Here is a 14336-nt window from a genome sequence, read left to right on the forward strand (position 1 = left end):
AGACTAAAAAACTATACATAGATATCTATCCATGGTTTAATATGCCTGTTACAGTTCATAAAATCTTAGTGCATATTACTGATATTATAAAATCAGCAATTTTACCTATTGGTCAACTTTCTGAGGAAGCACAGGAAACCCGTAACAAAGATATGAGACGATTCAGGGATGGTAACACACAAAAGCAGTCGCGTGAAGCCACGAATAGAGATCTTATGAATATGTTGCTTATAACATCGGATCCTTTAGTTAACAGTTTTAGGGAGATACCTAAGAAAAGATTTAAAAGTCTGACTTCAGAAGTCTCAAATTTACTGTCCCCGATAATGTTGAGGAGTCAATAAATACCCCAGTTGTTTCAAGCTTTCACAGTAGTGTTGCTGATGCTCTTGACTATTCCGCAAGTGACTCATCGAATGAAAATGATGATAGCGAATAATAACATAATTATAAAAGATAACCTACCCTATAACTTTTTGTTGGATCAGGTTTTATTTAATTTAAATCTATTGTTTTTCTACTTTGTATGATACTTTACTTTTAAGTTTTTGTAATAAGTTATTTTCACATAATTAATTTAATTATTTACATTGTTGTTATTATTATTGTAATTCACTTTTACATTCCTGACTGGTACTATAAAATAATTTTGTAAAAATTGTAGTGCCAGGATAAATACTCAAATAAATACAAAATATGTATGTACATATGTACAGTCACTCACATAAATAAGTAGACACCCCTTTTTGGACAATTCTTACAATCTTCGCTTTCGCAAATTTATTTTAACTAATTTCCCATAAGAAAATTTGTCACAATCTATAACGAAAACTAAATTATATTTAAAAAATATTTGAAAAATTCGACGAATTTTCATAAAAAATTTTAAGTTTTTTTCGGAATTTTTTAGAGTATTGAGATTTGTAGTCCATTCAATTTAAGTACAATAAAGTAATATTCTTAAGTCCTTTAAATTTTTTTGGATCTATGTCACTTATTCACATTAGTTACTGTATAGGAAATAAGCAAATGTATGCATATGAAGTAAAATTTTGGAAAACAAATAAAAAAAGAACATATGCCTGAAAAAAATGACGTAGTTGTACTAAATGACTGCATATGAAACGGAAAATCTCATAAAATAATTTTGTCCAGCTAGCTTGTTCTACACGAAACACTGTGCATTGGTCTATACTTTCGCGAATAGCCGTCTCGAATAGTTGTATATTTATTTCTCGTTTGTGGCTATTGGCTTTGGCTAAATACATGTGCGCTATTTATTACTGTGTGAAATATTCTCTTTGCTATGAGGTGCTGTTAGCATGTGTGTGCAATATTCTCTGCTTGCTTTTCTGGTTTTGTGCAAGCTGTATCTATTTACTAGCAACATAGTGACGTATAGAAACTGCTAATATTCGCCACAATATTTTCTTCATCAATTTAGATAATTTGATTTACAACCGAAGACATTGAGCATTTTCTGTTAAAATATGTACATAAAGCTCATCAATGAGCCGCTACTCAGAGCCCGAAGCACACTTAAAAATATCCATATATCGGGACACGGACAACGGGGCAACAACACGACATCGCAGCAAACACAGGCGGATACGTGAAAAAATAATTGGTCTTCCCCGGTACCACCTTGATAAGATCAGATAACATATAATCAGAAAAAATTCAAGCAAAATGACACCCTTTGACAGTCAAAGTCAAGAAATGTTGAAGATGCTGATTTCCAAGAACTTCAAATAGAGGATTTTGAAGACAATTTCATAAGTGGTCGCACCTATCAGGACAAATTACTCATACAAAAACAAAAGCATATTACATGGTTTAACCGATCGCAATTTTAAACATAGCTTAGTATGGCACTTGAATAACATTTCTTAGAAAATATAATAACCATACTATCGATGTTAAATTATTGCTTATTACAAGGTTTGAAATTTGAGCCTAAATTTTAAACCATTCATCGGTTTAAGAATTTTTTCGAACTTTTTTTATACTCAGCTGAGCAAAGCTATTAATTTTGTTCGCATAACGGTAATCCGTAACGGCATAAACTAATCGAGTTAGATATAGACTTCTATATATCAAAATGATCTGGGCGAAAAAAGAAATTAATTTCGTCCGTCTGTCCATATTATCCTGTTTATGTGGTAAATTTTGAGGTATTTTAATGAAATTTGGTATGTAAATTCCTGGGCACTCATCTCAGATCGCTATTTAAAATGAAAGAAATCGGACTATAACCACGCCCACTTTTTCGCTATCGACAATTTCGAAAAACCGAAAAAGTGCGATAATTCATTACCAAAGATGGATAAAGCGATAAAACTTGGTAGATGGGGTGACGCGGAATTGAAAATTAGTAAAATTTTGGACAATGGGCGTGGCACCGCCTACTTTTAAAAAGAGGTAGTTTTGCAAGCTGTAATTTGGCAGCTGATTATGTAATGAACTTAGCCTACCTTACTTGTTTTAAATTATATTCGGATTAAATTTTAAGCACATTTGAACAATAAGTCTAAATTCTCAAAACTGTTAAAAAAAAATAAAACAAAAAAGTAAAAACATGTTTTTGAAAATTAAAACATTAAAATATATCATTTGTTAGAAGTGCTGCAAGTCATAGATTCAACATTTTGTTATACATCTGAAGTATTATGGTATGTTTTGTAATACAGATGTGATAACTAAATGGGTGGGGCACACTACTGTTATCCGGAGAACGTCTTCTAGATTTTTCTCTCTTTTTATTTAATACATTAACAGTTTTGCTGCGGAGGCAAAATGTCATTGTCATGCGATCCATTTTCTTGCTTACCCATTTTAAGTTGAAAAGTTCATGTTCGGAAACAATTATTTGCATGAAATAAAACTTGATGATACCGCAACTATACGCAATTAAGCCAGCATAAAGTATTTAGCCAATGGGAAAATTTTGACTATGTTTGTACATCTGTCAATTGTTTAAAAAGAGAAATTTGATATGCTAACTGCCTTCTGAATTTGACGTAGTTTGTTTGTGAGCAATTATAATTAGCAGCGTGCTAACGAGTTAACGGTTTACTTGCAAGTATTATGACTTAAATATTTAAGCATACCTTCCATACCGTGACCAAGGTAAATAGGCCAAAATTTCTCAAAAAGAAATTGTGTAAATGTCGGGGCTTAAAAAATATTTCGCATGAATGAAGGTTGGATGCTCTCATCTCTTCTTTCGTAGTCGATATACTTTCTTTACTAAACCCCATCACTAAGGCATCTGAGCCATATTCGGAGTCTTTAGTTTTTCACGGTTCCACGACATATAGCAGGCTTTTTATATGTCATTATTCAAATAGGCTTTTTGTTATTGTTATTGTTGGAACCGCAAAAAAACACGGATGTGAACATCCCTTCTGGTAATGTACCCAATACCGGAAAATGATTTTAGACCCCTCGAAACTTTGAAGATGTAGACTTGGGAATGGCATGCCTTACCCCGGATAAACTTTAAGCCTCTTAGCCTCATTGGTATGGATATGGGTATGAAAAGGATGTATTGCGGTATCCCAAATCTATTTACTATATTTTGTTTATTCAACAAAAAATAATAATGAACCACAGAAGGTTGAACATTCCTGTCTATAAAAGTCGCACCCAGTTTAAAAGTGCCCATAATTTTATGAGAAACGAAAATCCCCAAAATAAGTACCAGGACTTTTGTTATAAAATAACTCCGCCCTCTTATCAAACATTAGAAATTTTCGAGAGCCTTGCTTAATTTCTTCCTCGAGATCTGGCTACTCTGCCGTCCAAAGTAGTTGGAGCTGTCTGATCTTTTCAATCTTTTCTTCCTGCATCCCGTACTTCCTACATCTGCTATTACTGGTGAGCTCTAATTTATTAGCATGTGACGTCAGAAGGTAGTTTAAAGTTATTACGAGCATCATAAGTCCTAATTATTCTCATTTTAAAGATGCAAGCAACTTTGTGAGCCTAAAATTATAGGATTTGCGCATGGTCTGCTTGATTGATTATATCTACCTCCTGTTTCCTTTTGCTTCCTCGTTAACGGATTGAGCCATCTACCGCAGATTCATCGATTGCTGTACCAACCTTTGCCAACTCATCGGCCTTTCTTTATATTCTTTCCCTTTATGACCGGGAATCTAGTAAAGATGTGAGAGCCGACCTCAGCGAAGCCTCCCTAATGCTTTTTGCATTCTAGTACAGTTCCTGACGTGTGAAATTATTGCTTGTATTTATTTCTGGGTCGACACAGTAAGCAGCAGTCTCGACCCCTTCCGTTAATTTGGAACTATCGTTGTACATGTGTAGAGTAGATTCCACAATTAATAAAACCTTGCTTCAAACCTCCAACTCTATTGCAGCTTCAAGATCCTTTTCGATGCCCAGACACTGGACCATGTAGTTTGTGCATGGTATATTACATGACGCTATACTGATATGGCCAAACGGCCTGCACTCAAGCTGTCCCGAGGACTTCTTGCAGTTTTTAATGATATTTTATTTACAATTGCGGTCTGCAGTCGGGATATCTGTATACACCGTCTAGTTTTTTATGTGCATTTTTATGTGGTTGTCCATCAACTTATGGCCCTATAGTGAAGTATATGCCTGAGAATTGCCCTAAATACCTTAAAGGGGAGTGTGGGCGAAAGGCCCAGTGTTTATCCTAGCATCGTATTGCATGCAAACAGTGCCACTGAGGCTTTCTTCGCCCTTTCCACCTCATTGATTTTCCACGTCAATTTATTATCTAGTATAATGCCCTAATACATTATGCTGTTCTCCTCTTAAAGGATTACCTCTCCAAGCTTAGGCCTAGCCAATCCTGCAAATAGTTTTGCAAGCTTATATACCATGCAGCTTTCGTTAATGTTCCATTGATCCGAGATCCTGTTAAGGTAAAGTTTGCTCTGCAAAAACCTGCGACATCTTAGTTCTTATCACTAAAGTGGAAACCATCAGTAGTACTCCATCTGGAAAATGATGCAGTGATTTTATAACTGGAGCTAAGGCTTAGAATATTCAAAGAAGACATTACCGCTTCGATTTTCAAAAAACTCTAAAACTTTTTCACGGGACGAAGCGTGGTGCCAAGTCTCATCCTTTGATGTATAATGTGCTCACATAAAATACCAAGAGCCCGCTTCAGAACATGGTCGAGCCATCAATTCAAACATGGTAATACGAGTATGTATAAACTCCTCTGGAAAAATTTCAGGAGGTAAGGATTGCCGTTGGTCACACGGGAATTTCACGTGTGAGTACCTACAGAAAACCAGACCTAAGCCGGCACCACTGAACTAGTACCGAAAACATGTTCAATATAAACCAAGTCACCGCAAAATAGACATGTTTATTGTGTTTAATATCTCATTGGTGGCATTCCACTTTAATCGACCGCTGTGCAAAAAGTCAATACTCGTAAATTTCAGCCCACTTTGACTTACAACAAATTGCGGAAATTGCTAAACGAAATGGAAAACATTTCCATTATGGTGGCAATGTAACAAATAAATATATTGTTGGCAGCTAGCAAAAGTAACGTTGACAAAGATAACAAAAGCAACAACAATATCAATACAGATAATACTCATAAATATGGCAAATGGTGACGGTCGGTATGCGTTGTCCTGTTTTGCGGTTGTGGAGATACAAAAAAAAGTTTCTTTAATCAACTTTTTCATTCCAACAAAAACAGGCATTGGCTGCTACCGTTATAGCAGCACCCGCAAAATTGTTTCCTAGAAATATACATCGAAACATATATGTACACCCTTTAATCTATGTTCATACCCGCCAAAAAATGTCGACTTAAAATAAAGCCTCTATTCTGCGGCCAAAAAAGTTTATAGCAAAAGACTTAAAATCTGCAAGGAGTATCAGTTGTAGGGAATAAGTCTTAATAGCAGGGTACCCGGCATTGCTCGGGATTAGCAGATACTAATAAGAAGGTGTATTGGCACATTCCTTCCGTTACTCATGTCAAGCAATCAGTATTAAGTCGTATTTACCAATATTGATTCCCCCACATTTTCCCCCTTCTCTCTCTTTCATCACTCTTCCTCTTTATAATTTTCTTATTTCATCTAAAATTTCCATCTGGCTCTGCCTCTACCACACTCTGCATGTCTATGTTCATCTCCACCTGCATAACAATCTCCATTCACATCTTCGTCGCGGTCACCATTCCTATCTTCGAAGTTCAGTCAATATCCATGGCCGTCCCTTTCTTAGTTCATTCCCTTATTCCCTTCAACGCAGTCTACTTTCCCATCACCGTCTTAATCGTCCCAGTCATTACCTTTCTCTGCTCATAGTCTGCTTCCGTATTTACTTTCATTTTTCACTCAAGCCCCTTTTCCACTTTTGCCGTTAGATTTTTACATGTAAGGTGCTTTGTAGACAAAAGTGCTACTTACTGGAGAAAAACTCAACAGTTGGGCACACGCAGCAAGTCGTACATGGCTTCGGGGAGACTGGACTCAAACTTTTGCTCCAATTCATGGTGGACTACTTTAATATTTTCCTAAAAATAATGGAATTTACTGCTTTTATGCCGATGTCGACCAAAATCTTTCTAATCAGATTTATTATTTCTGCTAAGATTCATTTGGGGAAATAAAATAATTTAGACATTTTCATGTTTCATATGAGCCTTGGACCTTTGGAAGGGTGGTAATTGGACTAAGGAATGGACAAAAATCAGGAGAAAATAAAGGAAAAGTAGAAGAGAATGGGTTTGATGGTGAAAAGGAAAAGGGAGGCTCACTTTTAAAATACAGTCAGACCAATTTCCGAGCAGAAAAAAGCCTGCCAGGAGCTTTATTTAAACTTTAATTTTTTTGCTTTCATATTAGGGGAGTTTCGGATTTTATGCAAAGCATTTTGTCTAGCATCATTGCATTTGCAAACTCATGTAGTATAGTCAAACAACGCAACTACAAAATATTCGGTTATGCATTTGCTACGTCATAGCAAATACGCAACATCAGAAGCTGTAGTGCATTTTCTTAACACAGAATAGCAAATAAGCAACTGTCAATCCGAAACAAATTGTGCAAAGAAAAAATTTAAAATTAACAAGTAAAGGTGTCTAAGTTCGGGTGTAACCGAACATTATATACTCAGCGTGAGCTTCGATTGCATATTTCATTTCAGATAAATTACTTTTCTACATAACACGGGGCACCGCCCGTTTAAAAAAAAAATGTCTTCCCATTTCCTCTTACAATAAAACTTGATAAGTGAAATATCATTGATTCAAAACTATTTTTTGCTAAGTTATAGCTTATTATTCTAGTCTACGACACTTTTAAACTTATTTTATATCTAAGTTGCCGTGGTCTTAAACCGATGTCGTTCATTTTTAAACGGTTTTATTTAGCTTGAGTTGACAGGCCGCATGGCCGCATGCACGGCTGCACCGCCGTTGTGAACGAATCTTGTAATTGAAATTTAAGTAACTTCCCGATAAGCTACAGGCATGAAACTTGGAATATAGTTCAGAACCCGATAACAATGCAATAATAAGAAAAAATCGCCGCTAGGTGGCGCATGGATCGAGATATTCGCAAAAATCGTATTTGTGGACCGATTTGGCTCATATTTGGAACACTTAATACATACAAGAATAGAAAACGGCCTGTGAAAAAAAAATCGCGCTAGGTGGCGCATGGATCGAGATATTCACAAAAATCGTATTTGTGGCCCGATTTGGCTCATATTTGGAACACATAATTCATACAAGAATTGAAAGCGACCTATCAAAAAAAATCGCCGCTAGGTGGCAGAAGGTTCGAGATATTCACAAAAATCATATTTGTGGTCCGATTTTGCCTATATTTGGAACAAATATTGCATACAGTCCGGTAGAAGTGACATCAAAATATTTTGGAGTTGGAGGAGGAACAAGCATACGTGGCGCAGAGTCGATTAAATTCGTTGGAAGGATTATGTATTGACGACTTAGGTTGTAACAAATTGTCAGGAAAGAGTCCTTATAATAATGAGTCACTAAATGAACTAAATAGAATGAGAAATAATAGGCAATTAAATAAAGACTAAAAACTTGAAAATAAAACAAAAACTTGAAAATTACAATTGTCTGATCAACGCCATAGATTAATAAGGAGTGTGATGACTAGTACCTATGACTTACCTAATTATTTTCTAGCTTTTCGTATTATTATTACTTCATGTAAGTATTGTTTTCAATAAAACCATTTAACTTAAAAAATTTTTTTCAATTATTTTATTTCTAGAAATATTTCCTGCTATAGGGAAAATCTGTGTACCCAATTTTATTACGATCCATTAATTTTTCTTCGAGTTATGGCCCCCAAAACATAGAAAATTGCTTAGTTATAAAAGGGGCGGTGCCACCCCCATTTTTTAAAATTTGAAGTTTTTACTGTTTATTGTTATAAATCCACTTGGGAAATGAAGCATCATTGATAAAAAAACTGTTTTTTGCAAAGATATAGCTTATTTTGTTCGTACACGACCCTTTTAAAAATCTTTTATATAAAAGTGGGCGTGGCCTTAACCGATTTCGTTAATTTTTCTTCAAAGCATTCCTTATAGTAAAGGCAACCTCTCCCCCGAATTTTGTTACGATTGGTTTAACGATTTTTCATTTATGATTAATAATATTTGTAATATTGATTATATCACAAGTGTGCGGTGCCACGCCCATTTAAAATTTTTTTTTTTTTCAAATTTGTATCAAGAGTCTCAATATCAGTCCACACGTCCAATTTTAACATTCTAGTTGTATTATTTACTAAATAATCAAGTTTTTTGTGTTTTCCAAAATGTTATATATATATATAAACTGGGCGTGGTTATCATCCGATTTCGCTAATTTTCAATACCAATCTATTCTGGGTCCAGGTAAACTCGTGTACCAGATTTGGTGAAGATATCTCAATATTTATTCAATTTATCGTGTTAATTGACAGACGGACGGACGGACATGGCTAAAACAATTTTTTTTCCACACTGATGATTTTGATATATGGAAGTCTATATCCATCTCGATTTCTTTATACCTGTACAACCAAACGTTTTCCAATCAAAGTTAATATACTCTGTGTACAAATCACGCTGGGTATAAAAATTTTTTACGATCAGTAGCTTATATTTGGTATTGTAACGTTCCCATTATCAAACACATAAAACTCTAAACTGCCTTATTGTTGTTTTTTTTTTTTTGTATATGTATTGAAGTCTTAGATTTCGATAAATTTCTGATAAACGTTAGAGTAATAATCGATAATAGCGTAGTTCGCGCAATAGTTCAGAAAAATTTAATACCGAATAAAATGGTTTATTATCAATATTTTGTATGGAATTTGAATTAGTTTGGTATGAAGTTCGCATCTGAACGACGAACAAGGGAGTGAACTATGATAAAGAGCTTTATGAAACATAATTAGCATATAATAGTGCACCTGAGTTCATTATAAACCTGCTTATAGTAACCTTTTTATGAGCCTATTTTTCTGCAGGGTCGTTTGTATGTGTATGTAGTGGTTTCAAATTTGAAAATTTCACGCTATTCCATTCAAGTAATAAACTTTATTTTGCATTCCCGCTGCGTCAACCCAAGGCGCACAAGTAAACCTTGCAATAGTTAATGGATATGGTGGGTAAAAGATTGTAATTGAAAAATTCTTTATTAAGGGCTTAGTTGACAATACGGTAATTAATAAGCCATCATCGAATTTCTTGGTAGTTATATTTTCGTTTCCCTTTATGAAAATTTTTAGCGTTATGTTAGGCTGCTACACATTAGAGACATAAGAAAGTTATAAATTGGCTGGTATTACCAATACATCGAAGCAGGGAAATATTTCCGCCAGAACAAAATTATAAAAATATCGTTTTTACTTGTGCAAGTTGTAAGCTTTTGCTATTTATTTTTTTGTTCGTGACAAAAATGTGTTGCTTGTGGCATACGAAACCAAATTTTAGGTGCAATTCTAAAGCATAAATGAATCAGCTATTTACCATGCCTACCTCAATAATTGAATAAGCGGCTCGAAGACCGCTGCAAACGCCAAGCATAATTTTTCAGGAACGCAAAGTACAGCCCTTTATTATGGAATGGACGAAAGCTTTATTGACACGCCTATATTAGCTTCACTTGCATGTGGACTAAGAGCTAACACTTTAATTATGTTCGTTATCTGAGTAGCTAACCCGGCTAAAAAAGTACCAGGTTTTAAAAAAGTATCCGGTTTTGGAAAATTACCAAATTTTTTAAAAGTATTATGTTCGTAGAAAGTTGAGAATTCAAAAAAGTGTTCTCTTCCAAATAAGTACCCAGTTCTTAAAAGTACCAAGTTCTGAAAAATAATTCGGTTTAAAAAAGTAACCAGTTTTATAAATGTTCCCAGTAAAAAACGTACGCAGTTTGGAAAATATACCCGGCCCTTTAAAAGTTCACGGTTCTAGTAATCTTGTTTAAAAAAAAACGGTTCTATAAAACTATCGAGTTTAAAAACTTACCCTGTTTAAAAAGGCATCCGCTTCTGAAGAAGTACCCAGTTCAAAAAAGTAATCGGTTATATAACAAGTTATCGGTTCTTTTATACGTCACTCATTTACTTCAATAGTACCATAACCCTAAAAACATGTTGGGGTTTCGATTTTCTTAGTTCAATTAGTGCATTTTACTTGATCGAGTTAATCAAGAATTGGAGAGTATGTGATAGTCTACTTTTGATCAAGATTTTAAGCATGATCATTTCCAACATTTCAACTTAACTGAGCATATTGGAGAGTAGTTTTATTCATAATCTTCGAAACGGGTATCAGGTTTACATGTATCGGCTAAGCTTGGTGGATAATATTCTTCCTGCAGAAATGCGCGTCGCCTTGAAACTCTTTTCTTTACAAGGAAATTCCTGCTTCATCTAGAATATCAAGCTCCTCGTTCCCGTGTCTATCGATTTCACTTTTTTCTAATTAGGTGTCCATTTACATTCCCCTATTCACAGTGTCCTTCTATTCCTCTGCGGCATGACATTCCTCTTGGCAGAAGTTATTCATGCAGATACGAAACAATTTCTTCCGACCTTGAAGCCAAGCGCTATCAGCTAGTCACTTAGAGCTAATATTTTTCTAATTCTACTGCGGAGCCTCGCTTATGAGTTTTATTATATTCTCAAATGGAATGGCCACGCGTTGAGGGTGATGCATCGGCTAACTTCTTCACGTATGACGATGCCAGATCTTAAAATACCAGCCGTCCCGTGGGTTTTATATATTTAATTCTTTACATACTCAAATTCTATGGATGTTTTTGTAGCACCGCTGTCGAGCCGAGTAGTGGGGAACGCAATGGTTGAATACATTAGCCAGAGTCTTCAGGTTTCTTTCGAATTTGCGACAGCGCTTATCCGCGTCCGTCAGCCACCTCTGTGTGGCGTTCAGCGGCAAAACGTTTAGGCATACCCAGTGTACAAAGCCCAACTAGCAGAAGTGCATGAATTTGCCAGTTCGAAGTAGGTGGTTGACTTGGGGGGTGTTCCTCGTCAAGGACACGCCGTTAGTCCAGTTTTTCTAACAAACACCCCTTATATTAGTTTGCCACCCAAAGTTGCATTATAAAAAAAATGGGTTTGGAACCTATTGGCTCGACAACGGTGAAACCAGTGTTGGTCGTTTGGCCACACATGGTCCAGAACTCAGACTCCGAAGAAAGCCATATTCTAACTGTTGATTCTGGTTGACGGCTTTCGTTTCTTATCTTGCCCCTCTACCGTTATCTGCCTTAGCGACGATAACGATATGTTACTCAAGACGTGGCTTTTGAGCTCAGCATCTCAAACTTATAGGCGCGGATTTGTTATGTCGGCCAGAGGGTGTAACCCCACCTCTTTGATGGGGTGGCAGAAAGGCAACAGCAAGAGTTATTATCCATGTTAGATCAATAAAATGATACATGACGGTGCAGTCTCTCCCACGAAAAATTCTAAATCTCAATTCTTACTTGCATACATGTCCACCGGACAGGTTCGAGAAAATTGTTGAAGGTCTGAAAACGTATATTTTATGCCACTATTTTGGTCTTGGTCTCTATTCTCATGTCCTTTTCAACTGTAAACACCATTATATATATTTAGAAAAAATAAAAATAAATTGCTAGATACCCTCTGAACATAAGCTTTGAATTAAGGGGCGCATGAAAAGCAGAGACTTTCACTCTAAGCCCTCTTACAACAGCGGAAAACCTTATCTATTCAATCTTAAAACTTTAATCAAAATCGAAGAATATAATTATTTAGTAAAAAAAATAAAACTTATGTGTAATGAGAATCTTTCTCTTATTTTTCAGGAGGACGCTTTTTCCAAAGCACAAAGGTACGTGCAAGCAATTCATATTTGTTTAGGTTCCCTTCGGTACGGTATGATTCTGAGCGGCGATTAACGCAATAATTTCACACAGTACTTCATCAAGAAGTGTTTTGGTTTGCAAAGAAGCATTGGAAATACTTCGCTTCGGCCGGCCTTATATCTATTCTAGGTTCCCGGTCAAAAAGGGATAGAAGGTAATGAAAAGGCCGATGGTTTGGCAAAGGAGGGCACAACACTTGCTGAAACCACGAAAGACGTCCCAATCTGTTTTGGAGAAATTAAAGGAAGACAGGAGCAGCATATGATCCAGCAAGCAGGAAAGGTGTGCACAAAAGCGCGGGTCTGCAAAATTTCTAAGATTATGTGTCAAACCTAGGATATTGAACTCACAAATCGGCTCATATCTCTGTAGAGAGAAGACTTAAGGCGATGGGCTTACTAACAGGAAACTGCTTTCTGGCGTTATATGCTTATAAGTTAGGTCTCGGAAGTGGTGTAGCACGTTCTATGTTCGTGTCCTATGCTCGCCAGATCCAGTTATTAAGGGAGGCAAAGTTGACAGATCTCAAAGCAGCAATTAAGCTAGGTCCTAGAAAACTTCTAGTATTAGCCAAGAGGGCGGAGGTATTCGACAACATAAGTCCTAGTACCTTATTGGAGTTCCTCAGTTTGGTTATCAAACAAATTCTGGTAGCACTATGGACACATTCAGTCTTTATTGAGCGGCCAGTTCAACCTAACCTAACTTTCTTTCGGTACCTTAAGTAAATGAATGAAAAGACAACAAAACACACATTCATGGCGATATAAAATAGAGTTTGTAATACAAAACTTTGTACATCTTTAAAAATAATCACGGATTTGCAAAAACAAATGAGTGCATTTACCACAAATTCACTAAGATTTTAAAACTGGGATTAAGTTTTTTTTAATAGTGAAGCAAATTCCCATGTGCACATTAGTAAATTCGTTTTTCATATGAGCTTAATTTTGATTCTAATTTGCATGGCATTAAATCATATAAACTTGCGTGTTTCGTGTGCCCCAAAATTGGCTTTCGCGAAATGCAAACAATTCAGTAAACTTACCTAATTTACTTCATTATACATATAAACATTATCTAATTTTACCATCACATTTAAATAATAAATAATGACACAAAAGAGAGATGTGTGAAAGCTTAAAAAGGCAGCAATATACAAACATATTTACATCTTAAGTGGTAGCGCAAATAGACCCTTGGAAATATTTGCTAATGCAATGCATAACTGTGATAAAAAGCCAGGGAGCGGAAATTAATACCCATACAAAAACTTTTTCATAAAGTCATGTCATACCCTTTTAATGGTTAGGCATCTTTTATATATTCTCTTCTTCTATACTGGAGAAGGGGGTTATCAATGAATTGCTCAGGCTCTCTTGAATGAGGTACTCTTGAACTTACGGCGTACGCAGATGGCGTTGCAGAAGAAGTAGAAAATGTCTACCAACAAGTAACTCCCTGATGGATCGGGCGCTTCGGGTTATACAAACCTGGGTATTTGGCTTCGGATTGACTGCTAACACGGAGAATACCGACCTGGTATTCTTTACAAAGAGGTATAGAGCCCGAATCGGACTAGGCTTAAGCTAGGAGCGATGACTCAGCGAAGAATTTGAGAGCGTATTGAGGCTATCAACGGAAGCTCTGAAAACAACCGTGAATGCTGCACTAAATGCCAATCTGCACAATCCACCTAACCCAAGCGGGTTAGAGGGCTTAGAAGATACCCGCGGTAGGCATACCTCTGTAAGTGGCGACTAAAATATCTAAATGATTAAAGGGGTTGTGTAGGGTCCCCAGCGCAATTTATAGCAATGTCAACTCCACCTAACCCGTGGCGAACCCTGTTTCTTAAGCTGCCGAAGCTCCTCGTGGAAATAGGGGGTGGGAAAGGGATGGCCTAGAAGTT

The 14336-nt window shown here is 36.1% G+C and overlaps 1 protein-coding gene across 2 annotated transcripts in view; it reads left to right on the forward strand.

Moving 5' to 3' along the window:
* sano (serrano) overlaps nt 1–14336 on the forward strand; it is an 821182-nt gene that overhangs the window by 548128 nt on the left and 258718 nt on the right. For both annotated transcript variants that reach the window (XM_067773883.1, XM_067773881.1), the window contains one exon: nt 12365–12390. The gene's annotated coding sequence lies outside the window, so the exon portion shown is untranslated. The remainder of the gene's footprint in view (nt 1–12364; nt 12391–14336) is intronic.

The sequence above is a fragment of the Eurosta solidaginis genome, chromosome 3 (assembly GCF_040869045.1).
Source record: "Eurosta solidaginis isolate ZX-2024a chromosome 3, ASM4086904v1, whole genome shotgun sequence".
Taxonomy (NCBI): Eukaryota; Metazoa; Arthropoda; class Insecta; order Diptera; family Tephritidae; genus Eurosta; species Eurosta solidaginis.